The 14129-nt window shown below is 40.5% G+C and overlaps 2 long non-coding RNA genes across 4 annotated transcripts in view; both read left to right on the top strand.

Annotated features, from left to right (window-relative positions):
* Positions 1 to 14129, top strand: part of LOC310766460 — a 132800-nt gene that overhangs the window by 20158 nt on the left and 98513 nt on the right. The window lies entirely within an intron of this gene.
* On the top strand, positions 9419 to 13259 carry LOC310766474. The gene is made up of 3 exons (XR_014550182.1): positions 9419 to 9545; positions 11831 to 12019; positions 13046 to 13259. It is a non-coding gene; the product is annotated as an uncharacterized lncRNA (long non-coding RNA).

Genomic DNA, 14129 nt, shown 5'->3' with positions numbered 1-14129 from the left:
GTTGGCTATTTTTCTTTTTCTCTGTTGTTGTTTGGTTATAGAAAATGAATAAAAAGAAGTTTTAAAAAAAAGAAAAGTACAGTAAATCTTAAGTTACAGTATAATTTGAAACAGAAGGTATGGGCCAGATTCAGCTGACCCAGGGCACCAGCGGAAGTCAGAGCAAGGACTCCCACTAGCACACAGTGACTTCCCCCTCTGCTTCCTTGCATACCCCTCACACCCCAAATCTACTGGAGGGTCAGGAGAACCCCCTAGAACAGTATATGGAGGAGGATATGGGAGATTGTTCCGTCAGCACAAGCATTTTTGTTTGTTGCTAGGCAGAACAATTGTATTAGCCCAAAGTTGAATTCTGTGCAGCGGCTCTGCTTCCAAAGGCAGCATCTAAAAATACCTGGTGGATAAACATTCCTGTGGTAATTGGATAAAATGCTTACTGACCTCCTGCCTGTCATCCTAAGCACACTTAGGCCCACTTCTCATGAAGCAGCCACCATGTAAAGGCCCATTGAGATTGCATCCACAGATCTGTGGGCAGCAACTTGCTGTGTAGACTGTACCAGTTGTCATGTGTCCTGCTTTAAGGAAGGCAGACCTCTAATCTAAAACAGAAAATGTGTCATCTTGAAGAGCTGCCTGGTCTAAGTCTGCTTTAAAGACAGAAAGCTAAAACAAAGAAGTACATCAGTCTTGAAGGAAGGGAGAGCATGTCCTAGACTGGACTTTTCTGTAGGTTAAGGAAGTTGTCTGCTGTGTCCATAACAACTGTTCCATTGCAAAACAATTTTTAGGAACTTAACTCCTTTTACTTTTAAATAAACCAGTACAAGGTATGATTTTTCAAAAAGGAAGGACTTCCGCAAAACCCAAAATTGCTGTGTGCACCAGTCTTAGGTGCTCGGTAGTCATGATCCCCTTTCCCATGTGGCCATTAAAACCCGTCATGAAGTAACACTCCCCACGGGGCTCTTTCAGATCAGGAAGCACAGGCAGCTGGTTAGGCTGCAGGGTGTTGAACAAAGGTTTAATGGGAAGAAATACATTTGTTATTCATGGCTGCCACACAACAATAAAATAAGCCACATCCAACAAAACTATGAAGAAATGCTTAAGTGTTCTGTAAATGAGACAGAAAAAATGGAAGCCTCTTTTTGCGGGTGAATAAATTGGAGGACAGATTTCAGCACAGCAGTAGCTGAAACAGTTAACCCCAGTTGTTTTGTTCAACCTGGTCTATGTTCAGTCTGCTCATCTAGGATTAAATCCCAGATATACTTGTTTTTCTTTTTCCAGATCTGGCGTAACCAACTATGTATTTGCGAGCTTCATTATCTGTATTTTGCCCAGAAAGTACTTGATCGGAAAGTTGCTTTAATATCTTTAGCGCCTGACTGCCTCTGATTCACACTTGAACAGCTTAAGCTGCACCAGTCTTTTATTATTTTCTCACCTGAACTTTCTTTAAAAACAAAATTTGTTTTCATATTGGGCACTGGGCAATGCTAAACTTGTAGAAATGTAGGCCTGTTGATTCAGGCAAATGAGCTATATCCATTTGTGTTTTAAGGCTCAGCCTTCCTAGACCAAATTGCACTCCGAACAAGGTGCTCTTTGGCATCACCCTCCATTTGTTCCACTTTTAAATACCATACTTTTCCTTGCGTTTGTAGCCCATTTCATGACATGTGCATGATTTACCCCTGTCGTGTAAGAGGATACATTTGCATGCTATGACCTGTAAATCTGCATTTATTAATGGCATGTGAACTGTTTGTGCTATTTGTTTCAGCTGTTAAGTGGTTAGTTGAATAGATAGCCCTCCACAAGCCTGGTACCCCACAGGCCTGATACGCCAGACACTTGCCTGCTCCTAAATACAGTCCTGGATTGTGCTAAGCCTAAGCAAAACAGTATTCAAAGTCATGATGCAACCATAATAGAAACAGACCCTACCCCCCAAAAAAAACCCCAGCACAAATGGCTATTTTTTATCATTTTCGTTGTTCTAGTTTTCTAGGTTTCTCATTTTCTTACCGGATTCAGACTATGTCTATATGTGCCAGAACTGTAGAGAGGCTATAAGCTGCTGCTGCTCTTCTTATGACAAGTCTTATGACCCTATTCCTTTACTGTCACTCTGTGTACTTGTATGTATTTATTTGAGAGTTGCTTCTTCAGGGCTGTGCTGGAAGTGTTCACAACATTTTTTAAAAAATGGTTCAAAATAACAGCAAAGCAATCACCTTACCCTGCCAGAAGGGTATCCCCATCCATGCCTTAGGGATGGGTGTGGGTATACCTCTTTAAGAGGCTTGTTATGTTTTGGAGAGAAACCCTCTCAGAGTTTTATGTAGGAGGGTGGAACCAGAGGCACCCTGCAGATGTGTGTATGGAAGCTAGCACAGAATAGGGTACATCACAGTGGGGACTGGATATTGCACTGCTGGTACTAGATAGGGACTTGCAGGAATATTGTGGGGGGGGGAGGGAATCATGTGATAGGGATGTAATTTCTATCATGTGGGGAAGCCCTAATAATAGCCTAAACATTACATACATGGGATGAGCATCTGATAAGTAGCCAGGTTTCTTTCATAGTACTGGTAATAATTTGGGCTGAGGGCCTGGTTTCTCTTATTGTGTCACGTGAATTAGTTAATTTAATTAACTAAATTGAAAATGAAAGGGTAATCTGATACAGAAAACTTGGTCAAAGAGAAAGTTGGGGAGGCCTACTATGACTTTGGTATTTTTTTGTAAAGCAAAGTATGGAAAACTTAGAAAACAACCTTTTGATTTCCTTCCTTTTAAAAACAAAAAAATATCATTTGCATTGGGGGGAAAAGTCTGTAAGACAAAGGATTTTAATTCTTTTTGATCAGAGCTTGAAGAAATAGCAGCGTTCCTTTCTGCTTCTGAAGGAGCTTAAGTATATTGGTAATTTTTTTATTTAAAATATGCAATTATTTGTATAAATGGTAACATTTTGCATTCAGTAAAAACCTGTGGGTTTTCAGACATATGTATCTACTTAGGCCAAGATGACACAAAGTATTGTTCTAGGATGAAAAAAATTAAAAAGGCATCCTTTAGATCTTTTGTCCTTTTATTTCTGAGACTAAATCCCATGGCAGCCATCAAAGCCCAATGTGCTCTTATAATAACAATTTTACCAACCAGAACTATGTAACACATTCAACTTCAAAATGGTCACTCAGTGTGTGTTGACTCTTCTCCCTACCTCACCACAAGAGCGACAATGTGGATGACAGTAACACACACAGCACACAGGAAGGGATGGGTGAGAATTTGTGTTAGAGGATACTCAGTCATTGTGGGAAGCAGTGTTTCAACCTCCCCCAAGTCTGAGAGCAAGTTTGTTTACTGGGGGTGGATGGTGAGATAAACATAGAAACCTGGGGCAATTTTAAAAAGAGAGAGAAATCTATGCTTCTTTATGACAGAGAAGTTTTTTGCAAGTTGGTGCAATCTCTCTACTGTCCCTATGGTCACAGTTCCAAGTTCTATCTGAATCACAAAAGGTGCTTGATGTGCTGGACCAATACTTGGAAGCACAAAGGGCTGATAGTGGGCAAATAATTTGAAATGGAATCCTAAAAGAGCAGAGGTGTTACCTGTTTCAAGTTCTCAAGTACGTGAGTTGGGGAAACAGCCTGTTCTGGACAGGGTTGTATTCCTCTTAAAGGAGCAGGTCTATAGCCTGGGAATACTATTGGATCCAACATTGTTACTGGTAGCTTTGGAGGCCAAGAGTACCTATTTCCACCTATGCCTCATTTGTCAGCTACAGCTCTTTCTGGAAAGAAATCATTACAGGTGTTGAGAAACTGGGAGAATAGATTTTCTCGCCTGCCCCCATGCTCATATAGCTAAAACTTGGGAGTAGAACATGGGAATTAGAACTTGGCAGCAGACCAACAAAAAGAAGTACCGTACTTTCCCATGTATAAGACTATGTTTCCCCCCCTTTAAAATGATGTCAAAAATTAGGGGCGTCTTATACTCTGGCCCATCTCCCCCCATTTTCTTAAATTTGAGTCCCTCAAATAGTTTCCACATATTTGGTTAGGTGGTAAGGCTGCAACACATCACTTTTCAGTCTAAAAAGGACACAGTTGCTTACTGATATTTCACCTGGTTCCTGAACAAAACTGCATTCTATGATGGTATGAAAAATTCTGATAGGAGTTTTGACACTTGCAGAGTTTAGTTGTGAGCCAACCAATAATAACATATTCAACATTTCAACTTCAGTCTTTTTTTCTGGATGGAAATGTTAGGTACAGCATGAAAGTTTGCATCAGAGTATTTCTTTCTTTGCACTCATTCTCAGCTTTACTGTTGCCCCTTGCTATCAGTACCAAAAACAACAGCCGAGATGAGACAAGTTGCAACACAGGCAGAAGGGTAGCTAATTTGAAATTAATGGCACTTAGTAATGAAGGATGTTTCTCAAAGGCACTAAAGTGAGCTAACTCAGTCTTGATACAACTATAGATCCTTAACTCTACTGAAGAATTATATTATATCTGGTACACAGGCTGAGACCCTACCTGTCCGTGGACTGTCTCGCCAGAGTGGTGCATGCTCTAGTTATCGTCTGCATGTGGAGCCTTTGAAGGTAACCTGGAAACTACAATTAAGCCAGAATGTGGCGGCCAGACTTGTGACTGGGAGCGGCCGCTGAGACCACATAACACTGGTCTTGAAAGACCTACATTGGCTCCCAGGACGTTTCCGAGCACAATTCAAAGTGTTGGTGCTGAACTTTAAAGCCCTAAACGGCCTCAGTCCAGTATACCTGAAGGAGTGTCTCCACCCCCATCGTTCTGCCCGGACACTGAGATCCAGCACCAAGGACCTTCTGCCGGTTCCCTTACTGCAAGAAGCCAAGTTACAGGGAACCAGGCAGAGGGCCTTCTCGGTAGGGGTGCCCGCCCTGTGGAACGCCCTCCCATCAGATGTCAAAGAAATAAACAACTATCTGACGTTTAGAAGACATCTGAAGGCAGCCCTGTTTAGGGATGTTTTTAATGACTGATGTTTTAATGTATTTTTAATCTTTGTTGGAAGCTGCCCAGAGTCGCTGGGCAAACCCAGCCAGATGGGTGGGGTATAAATAATAAATTTATTATTATTATTTATTACCACACATCATAAATCTTACCATCTCTATATTTATTAACTAAGATTTGTAACTCAAAATGGGTAACAGTCCTTGCCACAAGAATATGAGAGATCTTAATTCCCATGGAGAAATGACTTGACATCATGGGGGGCACTGCTCCCCCATCAAGTAAAACAATAGAAATACTTAACTAACTGACCAGTCTCATTGGTTCTTTCCTCCACCTAACAAAAGTCCTGCCCCCCAACAAAAATCCTGGCTATGTCCATGCTTGACATTCTCAAAACCCACCAATATTTCCTTGGTTGAGCTGGGATTCATATTAATAATTTATAATTTATGTCCCACCCATCTGGCACTTTTCCAGCGGTTTTTGGCTCTATTGCACTGAATCTGAAACTATATTTGGGATTTGTACTGATGGTAAAACTTTACTAATCATTTCATTTTCTCCAACTATTTGACATGAAGTATGCAAGATGGCAGGGACGCAGGTGGCGCTGTGGGTTAAACCACAGAGCCTAGTACTTGTCGATCAGAAGGTCGGCGGTTCGAATCCCCGCGACAGGGTGAGCTCCCGTTGCTCGGTCCCTTCTCCTGCCAACCTAGCAGTTCGAAAGCACATCAAAGTGCAAGTAGATAAACAGGTACTGCTCCGGTGGGAAGGTAAACGGCGTTTCTGTGCGCTGCTCTGGTTTGCCAGAAGCAGCTTAGTCATGCTGGCCACATGACCCGGAAGCTGTATGCCAGCTCCCTCGGCCAATAAAGCGAGATGAGCGCCACAACCCCAGAGTCGTCACGACTAGACCTAGTGGTCAAGGGTCCCTTTACCTTTACCTTTATGCAAGATGGCTATACAACCATTAATGTTTTTACCTTCAAATTATGGATTATTGTGTTGATCTCATGAATTCACCTATGATTATGGATTTCCAAAAGCTAGGGTCATAGCATAAGCCTAAAGATTAACATGACATTATCCCTAACAAAACAAAGAAGACTTTTGAAGTTAAGGATAGTATTAAAAGGCTACAGTGGCTAGGAATTGTTACCACTGGAACCTTACAAAAATTGTGAAACATAAAGTGGAAGAGAAATGATATAAAACTACAGACAAAAGACATTCTTAGTTTAATACTGTGAATGAAACTGCATTCCATTCTAGTATGGGGAAAAATGCAATACATCATTCCCAGGTCTGAGATCAACAAATTGAGCAGAATCCAAAAGATCATTACAAACACATTTTAAAAAGCCCTCTCATTTCCAGGATTCAGCTAAAATAACTACTTTTGATTATTTCACTTGCACTAACATGTCACAAGTAACTGATTATGGCAGTTAAGACATACGAAGGAATGCCTTGAATTGAGTCATTTAATAACGATAGTTTCTCTCTGTGAAATAAATTTCCATTTCCCCCCACAATGCTTTCATACTTGATGCACTTGTCTCACATACCACGATGTTGCGTAAATGCTGAATGTGAACTAGTCGTCTTCTTCTTCTTCTTCTTCTTCTTCTTCTTCTTCTTCTTCTTTCAGAAATAGAATGTGAAAATACTTAGGACCTGATAAGTATAGAGTACAATACAATACGTGTAAGCCCTGGTCACACATTGCATGGGCAGCAGAGCCTCATTGCTGGCTCTGCCACTGACATCACGTGCACATTGATAGTTATACAGAGCTGCTGATGGCTGAAGGACCTTAAAGAAGATTGGGCTCTGGTAGATGGCTAGCTGCTCTAGTGCAGCAGGATGACACATATGTCATAGAAGCATTTTGTGATTGTGATAATGTGGATTGAATAAATGTAGGTTGAGCACAACTTGCCATCATACCCATATTTGGTTTTTCCTCACACCCACATTTGTCAGGCCACCACAAAGCTACTGTGCAGAAAGTGAGTGGTGATTAATGTGGTAAATGTGAGCTGGATTGCGTTGACCGGCCATTAATGAAATGCAAAGCCACTGAATTTAGCTGGTGTAAACTTTTTGCAGGTGGCCCTTCACCTGGTTCTTTCCTTTAACTTTGGAGAAGTAGGGCTCCTGTCTTTAAAGCAACTGACTAAACCATTCACTCAGATCCCAAAATATTAAGACACTCCATTCTCCTGTTTGGCTCTAATACAGTTTGCTCAACTAAACATGCCATTGCTTCTGTGGTTTGGGATTTATTATAGAAGTAAATTTCATAAGTGAAAGGTTTGTGCATGTGAAAAAGAGTGGCTTCAGGCCAAACTGGTTAATCAGTGCAACGGGAGGTTAAGAGGTAATGACAACAGCAGCACTGAAGACAGGAGAGGTACTGTGCTGCCATGGCTTTAGGTAAGCGTCAATAAATATGATGACAAGATTTTAAAAACAATAATGCAGAGGCAGAAAATCAGGGCCCAAGAGTACCAGAAGACTAAGGAAATCATTTGTGGTTACTACATGTAGAGAAGTTGCCAAAATAAGCAAAAAATACATTTTTGGTAAAATGTTTTAAGGTAATCCTGCTAAATGTTTAATACAATGGTATGATCAAACGCTGCACGCTGCCACACAATCATAAGTGTTGATACGCCTATTCTTGAAACTGCCTTTCCCTAGTGATGCCCATTCTACACTTTGACTATGCTTTGTGAAAAATAAAGACACTTTCTGGAAAATCTGTCAGTTTCTAAACTTAGAATCAGATATTAAGAAAGGGGAAAACAGATTTACAATGATGGAAGCTTTTGTGGACATCTTTCTAGTTCATCAGAACTAGGATCAATGAAGTGAGGCGTATATTTATAAACACAAACTTGCGCACCTGGGAAACTTGAAGATCTATAACAGGCATAGGCAACCTCTGCCCTCCAGATGTTTTGGGAATACAATTCCCATCATCCCTGACCACTGGTCCTGTTAGCTAGGGATCATGGGAGTTGTAGTCCCAAAACATCTGGAGGGCTGAGGTTGCCTATGGCTGATCTATAATGTTTACTGTCCAGGTCATCCTTTTGCATATTCAACATAAAGTATTTGAATGGGCTCTATGCTGGTGTTACATGCTGAATGCTCAAGGGATGCAGAATGTATAGTCACTCCCTCCCATTTTTTAATTCAGTATACACAGAAGTAATATATACAGTTCTTTGTGGGATTAACAATGTATTTACGAAAAGTCATATTGATATGTATGACTAGTGTTTGTAATGTACTGATAGATTCGCCAGATACATAGGCATTATAGTTAGTAAAACATAGTACAAAGAGAAATTTGGGAGGTATGTGTGAATCAGCAGCAGAGATAACATATTTCCAGAGATATCTTTGGAGTTTCTTCATACTTCCCACACGTATAATTCTAAACTTAGCCTAACCTGGACTCAGACATTTTTTTTAAAAAAAACTTGAACAAAATTAATTGCAAGGTGGTAATATTAATACACCCTCACACAGTTCCCTTCAAGTTCAGGACATTATTTAGCCACATCTTTCCCTTTCATTGGACGTAACCAGCAACACCATCTCTGCCTCCTCTGCTTCAAATTCTTTTCACCACATTAGGGCTATCAGCCAACTTCTCTTCTAAGCTTCTCTTGTGTGAAGCTCTATCCAGATGCATCCGGGGAGAGAGAGAGAATCAAAGCAGACAGTGCAGTGATTGAGCCTTTTCACAGTTAGCTGTGAAGTGGTACTCTGTTCACAAGAAAATCCTGCAATTCTCTCTCTACATCCGGCTTCTTTGATGAATCCAGCCAAGAATGTCCAGAGAAACCTCCTGTGGCTGTCTCTACCATTTAGTATAGTAAAAAGTACAGATATACAAGTGCCAGGCAGTGGTGGGCAAAAGAAATATAGACAAACATCTAGTTGGCAATTTATGTAGTCTGGAGAAGAATTTATTTTTTGCTGTGGTAGACCTAAGTTTGAGCCACTGCCTCTCTTCACCCCTTTTATTTTATTTATTTTATTTTATTTTTATTTTATTGCCTTACAGACTTTTTAATGATTGAGAGGATCCTTTAATATCTTACACAGTATGTATCTAGAACAAGCATGTAATGTAATGATGACTTACTTTGTGATTGTATCTCTTTACAATAAAAGCCTGGACCCAAAGAAATGCAAGATTCAGGGAGCAAACGGGGTGTGTGTGTGCGGTGGCTTTAATTTGCCTTAAATGATCTCCCAGTCTTGCTTCACAAACTGCTTATGAAACTCTCTCTCTCTCTCTCTCTCTCTGTGTGTGTGTGTGTGTGTGAGAGAGAGAGAGAGAGAGAGAGAGAGAGAGACTAAGATCCAGAGACAAAGACAGTGACAGAGAAAGAGAGTTAAAATGCAGTTTGTGATGCAGAGTTCGGTATGCTGTCTGGGGGAGAACAAAGACAAAAGCCCAACCTGCTCCAGAGTACTGTGTGGATTTTGCAAATTTTCAATTCAGTTGTAAATGAATGTTTATGGGAGAACTCTGTGTTCAGGAGAATCAAATGGTACAGTCCTCTTGGGATTTAGAATACAGGTGAGAGATTCCTAGATTGAAAGCTCCCTTATAACAAACATTTTGCATTAGTGTGTGTGTGGTGGAGGGCAGTCTGGAATTGTGAGACTGATGTACTGTGCTATGTAGTTCTTTTAAAGAAGCCAGAAATGAAAGCTTTAGTGTTTCTCATGTCACGCTGAGTTCCCATCAGCCTTGCTATCTTTGCAGGTCAGAACAACCCTTGAAGTCCTATCTAGTGATGCCCACAAGAGGAGTACAAAATATAATTAATAAGGATCATATTGAAGGATCATCTTGCCTTACAGAGTCAATCCAGAACAAGCAACATAATGCTTTTCTCTTGGGAATCTATTATTCTAAACTCCTGTAGAGGCTGTTTGATTTGTTAAGGGTGTTCAGTCGACTCACTAATCTTTTTTTAGGAGTCGTCTCCTTCATATTAGCAATAATTTAAAACAATAAGAAACAATAGGTTACTAAATTTTCATAAAATTTTCCCCCTTTTAATCGCCCATTCATTAAAAACTTTAACAAAATATTTTAGACTGGGAATAAAAAGAGTTGTAATGTTGACACTGCATAGTATTATTAACATCACATGGTAGAGAAAGGGTGGGGGAACAACAGTTCTGGGGTTGAATGTGTCCCTCCAGTGTTCTTCCTGGCTCCCAGGACTCTTCCCAGGCTAAACCTCTCACTAGCCCTGCTCTGCACTCTCTGCAAGTAGTTTTGCATGGTCTTGAAATGTTATATTGCCTCTTGCTTGTCTGGATAGAGAGTTGTATGTATGTGTGGATGTATGTATCTGATTCTTGCATAGCTGGGATGAAATGTGAATGTAATTGAAGAGCCAACATGAGAGTGAAGCTATGTACAAACTCCTATTTACTCTGCATCCAGTGCCTAAACTGCACCCAGTTCCCAAACTACTGTTTTAGGACCTGGTGTACACACATTAGCCACAATCCATATCTATCCTGGAATTTCTTCTAAAATACTGATTTAGTTTCAATCTGAATTGAGAAAAAGAACAACCTGGCTGGTAATGTGGACACAGCCCAAGAGAGCAGCAATATGTCATTTAGTGGGTTTGGCATAGTTTGAGTAGGATCTAATGACAATATAGAAACACTTGAAAGCTTTTCTAAAACTCCCAAGTCAATGCAGGATTTGCAGGGTCTGTTTATAGGAAACAACAGTAGTGACCCAACTGACGACTGAGAAGATGAAAGGAAGCCTTTTGGATTAAACAAGATTTATGAAATAAAAGGATTAGAGCTTCACAAAAGGCAGAATTAGGGGTTTATTTAACCATTGCAGCATGACGTGATGGGATGGGGTACAACAGAATAGAGATAAAAGGGTGAAAATAAAAAGATGAGGGAGGAAGGCAATAGCCAGGCAAAGAATCCTTACAATGTCTCCAAAACCACCTCACAAGCTACAAATCTTCTTATAATTGAAAACAGCACAATGAAACAAAACAGGTTTCATTAGCAATTCTGGCTTCTTAGCAAAGAGTGCTTGAAAGGCAAGGCATTTTCTGTAATGAGATTTAGCCTAAGATCACCCCTAAAGAAAGGGGGAAATCTGTTTCGTGGTTTGATGACCAGAATTCTGCTGTACCATGAAAATATTCTATACGGGAGCTGCTTATCACCTAATCAATAGGCATTAGAAAACTGGCCTAGGTTTAACCAAGATAGCACACAAACACGCAGCAAATAGCCTTACCTGAAAAGCTAATGGACAGGTGAAAGGACATAAAAGGCAAACAGTACAATTTTGATACACATTGGTATGATTTCATCATGTACACCCATAGATTGGGTCATCTACTAAGATCATCACTGTCACACACAGATTTATGGAGGCAAATCATGATGAATGATCAGTACACAGGTTGCCTAGAGGTGCCCATAGTTTGTTTCTGTGGAAAGAACTAGTAGCAAGCAGGATGAGAAGAAACTATGGAATGCATTTGAAAAAGGCACACAGTGGGCGCGGGGGGAGAAACACACATGCTGGTTACAATCCAACAACACAGAATTAAGTATGCCTAATTCTGTGTTGGATTCAATCCTTGTTTCTGGAGTGAGCAATGCGCATGAATGCATACACTCGAACAGGTAATGGGAACATCACATCTGGAATCCTTCAGGATGATTCACACACTTTCCCCCTCCTGACTCTGCAGGGAATTGGCACCCCCTGTGATGAAATCCAAACACTGGCTGAAGTTATATGGCCAAACACACAGAAAAGCAGATGGAAAGATTTCAGTTCTGTACATACATCTGTAAAATGGACAGTCTCAAGTGCTTCTGCCAAGATGACAAAGGTCCAAAGGAATTTTTGAGAGTGATCCAGAAGATGTCACACTTGTGTATGTATATTTTCCTTGACATAATCATAGTAAATACACACCTGAATTTTACTTAGCCAACCGTGAGGAAGAAAATAAACAAGAGATGAGCCTAAATATATAGAACTTACATAAAAGCTATTACAGTACCATGGACGTTTGTAATGAGAAATGAATTTAAAAATAACACATTTTGTGGGGAAATGCTTGAATAACGTTTTTTACAGGCTCAGTGCTTAATGTGCCATTCTAAAACAAAGATGGATGATGTCAGAGACTGGCAGGATGCTGACAAGTGTGCACTGGAGAAAGGGAGGATGGAGAATGACTGGGGTGTGGGTGTCATTGATTTGTGGGAAACTGCACTGGCCAGGAGGCAAGAGACAGAGGCAGGGAAAGCTTCAGAGCTGGAGGTGGAGCACAGGATGGGTCAGAAGAAGAGGACGAAGAAGCAGGTCAGACAAGTGAAGAGCCAGGATTGAAAAGGGATGAACAGAGCAAGTTGCCATGCCAGTGCAGTCTTTGGGTACATGCCTGCAGACCGTTGGGGGGATGGAAGGTACATAAACTGGTGGAAGGGTGGTTGTCCCCTGTTGCTACAACTGCTCAATAGAGTGCGGACCTGGTAATAGCTGCCTAGATGCTAGATTGGTGTGGGTAGGTATCCAGAGTTGTTATCTTTGACAATAAAGAGTTAACTATCTGCCGTGTGCATTCCTTTGGCTGGGAAGCACCATTGACAGGTAACATGTAGTCCTCCAGGTGTTGGATTCCAATTCTCATCAGTCCTAGCATGGCCAAAGATAAGGAAAGATGGGAGGTGTAGTCCAACAACATGTGAAGGACACAACAGATTCCCCAGTCATGCCCTACCCTAGGAAAACCTCCATTTGTGTGTATGGATAACATGTCACAAAACCTTCCTCTACTACTGAAAAAAATAAGGTCACTTTCATCTTGCACAAGTCTTTGTGTGCGCATCACTTGTTTCAGCTCACACATGCTTTGAAACTGCTGAATCAGCATTAATTTCTGTCATTTTGAAAGGACTGTAAGAAGTCTGGAACAAGACGTGATGAGGATTGTATGGCTGGTGTCAAAGGCAGCTCCTCCATCTCTGTTCCCCTTCCTCCTCTCTGTCATGAACTGTCTGATAAACTGTGATCATGTGATATATCAGAAGTAAAATTGGAAGGTGCATTCACAGCAGAAATTGCAGGTACTGCAAGGCAAAGATGAAAACAAGCCATGAGAGTGCTACGTCGGCTCTGGATCTTGTAAATCTAATTCCAGCCTAAGAATTCTTATAGATATGTGTTCTGTAGTGATTTTATGGTTCATATTGTGTTGTCATTTTATTGATTGTAACCTGTCTTGAGAACATTTGATATAGGGTGGGTTAGAAATATAATGATAACAATTAAAACCAATGCAGTTTGTCAGGGTTTATCTTGTCAGTATAACCTTAAAATATATCTAGCAGTGTTTTTTCTATCTACTTAATTGGGAAGACTTTCTACACAATTGTAATTCTCTGAAACTTTTTTAGTGGAAACAACAACAACTCTTTGCTCTTTAACCCATGGCTGAGTTGATTATGGTGACCCCCTACAAGAGGCTCTGTTTTGGTTGTGATTTATTGAAACTTCTTCAGCAGTGGTATATGAATCAACAAAGTGATGCTGTCAATAGCTTTCAGCTAAAGTGAAAGTATGCATTGAATTTATTGCATGGCAATGATTACATAGGTGTTCAGAATTAATGAACTGCCTATATTGAAACTGATCTTGCATCTCTGTAACACAGACTCTTTTAAGAGTAAACCTATTGCCTTGGTTAGAAAATTGACTGGAATTGCTTTTTAAATTTTTTAAAAAAGGAAGCACACACTGAATGACAATTTAACTAGGAAATTATTCAGCACTTTAAATTTCTTTACATAGAAATCATTTACCATTCTGCAGCATAAGGGGCTAGAAGGTAAATCTACCTAAAGCAGGTGTGGCCAAACTCAGCCCTCCAGATGTTTTGGAACTACAGTTCCCATCATCCCTGACCATTGGTCCTGTTAGCTAGGGATGATGGGAGTTGTAGTCCCAAAACATCTGGAAGCATGAGTTTGGCCATGCCT

The sequence above is a fragment of the Podarcis filfolensis genome, assembly GCF_964270895.1.
Source record: "Podarcis filfolensis genome assembly, chromosome: 7".
NCBI classification, from domain to species: Eukaryota; Metazoa; Chordata; class Lepidosauria; order Squamata; family Lacertidae; genus Podarcis; species Podarcis filfolensis.
Note: the sequence above shows the minus strand (reverse complement) of the source record. Positions and strands in the feature narration are given on the sequence as shown.